Here is a 2,064-nt window from a genome sequence, read left to right on the forward strand (position 1 = left end):
GTATAACACATAGATGCATATTTTAGGAAAAAGTGCAGACGAGAGGTGGCCAAATGCTTCAAGGTTCTCACATGAGATATATTTAACTATCTATTTATCATATATCTTTGCTTCCAGTGTCCTGCCTCTTGAATCTCTAAGGATTTTGCTGTGAGGAAAGTGAGTAGCAGTTTTTTGTGCATATGGAAACTAACATGTAAACTGTAAGACCTCGCACCAGAAAAATAGTGTGCTCTTGCTAAAAGGAACAGTTTGTTATTTAGTTACTTGGAAACGTGATTTGGTTTCTAATATCTGAGACAGAGAAAATGTTTCTTTAATTACTTTGAGTAACAAGTATTTTCTTACTTTGTTACTGATCAGCAACAAATTGAATTGCATCATCTGCCTTGATTTTGATAGCTTATTAGAATCTCTTTTAGTAGAAAAAGAATTCTCTTTTAAGTCAGTTAATACATGTTGCTGCTCTCTTCTTGATGTTCCTGACAGCTGGACCCCTCCTTGTATTTTGCTAGATAGTGTGAGAGCTATTAGCAATTGGAACTCTGCATCAATGTTAAAGCAATACCTTGGTTCAAAGACTTTATTATTGCTTAAACAACATTTAAGTTGTGACCTAAAGACAGCATTATTCAATTACCTATAATGTTCTGCTTCTCAATGATAAAATTATAAATATATTAATTTTCAGATTAAAAATGTACTCTGGATCAGCCTATTTAAATCATTGTTTAGAACTGGTATTTCTATTGTATGTGTTCTTTCTGCCCAGTAATTGAAATCAAGGTAATGGTTTAGTGGTAGACTATTGTTGCTATGGAACTATTCATTATCTTATGATATGGGATGGGCAGAGCAGAGACAAAAAGATTGGATTTTATAAACATGATACGAAGCTTTTAATCCTTTCACTCTTACTGAACAATTTATGTGGCACACTAGTTTTCAGTACATTTTCTTATACTCCAAATGTGTGTGTTCTGGATGTATTTTAAATGCTTTTATGCAGATGAAAACGTAGGGCATGAGTGTGCATGTGCACATGTATGTGCATATATAGACTTAAAATGTGTTCACATATATGTGGTGGCTGTATAATTTCTCACATTGTGCTTTTAGACATACCAGATTTTAATTCTAAATACTGCCTATCACACAGAAAGACAATGTGCCTTGCTTATATGATACTTAATAGGATACGTATGGGGTACAAAAGTATTTTTAAAAGGGTAGCATGACAGAAGCATTTTATGTGCTAGGTGCCTAGGTGAATTCTTGGGTAGGTGGAATTGGCTAGGAGGAAAAGGAATCAGATTCTAAAACTGACACAACAAAATAGGGAAAAAGGGAAAGTCTTTATGGCATTAGATTTTGTAGTCTAGGTCCTGGTTGTGGTCCTCATATTCCCTCAGTGGAGAGCTGCTTATGATCTGTGCTGTACTCTTCTAGATAGTGAAGTAAAAGGAATCTCAATAACTACATGGATGGGAAAGCAGAGCAGGCACTGTCCCATTTACAAGATAATTCAATCTTTTACCCCAGTGTACCGTGGTTTACAGCTAATTATCATGTAGGAACACTACATGTTTTGGAGAGGAACAAGGGAAAAAGAGATTTCAGTGTAGGCTTTAAATAACAAATTTGGAGGTTGAAAGTTCATGCTGTGTAGAAAAAAGAGATTAGTATGACTTCTTAATATCAGTGCCTACCTCAGCTTGAAAATAGCTCTGGGAAATAAAAGCAAGCTTTAAGGCAGTGCAAGAAGGAAGCAGTACAACAATGGGGATAAGATCTCTTTGGGGAAAACACTGAGAGCCTTTAGGGGATAATGGAGGAGCTATTTATCAGAAAGCCAGGCCCATTCCTGGAGAAGGTGTGTGATCTGAAATGGAACTTGCATTCCGGCTGCTGTACGGTGGAGACACCAGCCTTGAGACAAAAGAGTTTTAGTGCAAAAAATGACTGCCCAAACCAGCAAGGACAGCTGGGAATCTCCTTGGGTAGAGAGAGAATACAAGCAGAAAAGACAAATTATGAAAAGTGGTCTGTGTAGATATGAAAAAA

The sequence above is a fragment of the Phasianus colchicus genome, chromosome 1, assembly GCF_987193195.1.
Source record: "Phasianus colchicus chromosome 1, bPhaCol1.hap1.1, whole genome shotgun sequence".
NCBI lineage: Eukaryota > Metazoa > Chordata > Aves > Galliformes > Phasianidae > Phasianus > Phasianus colchicus.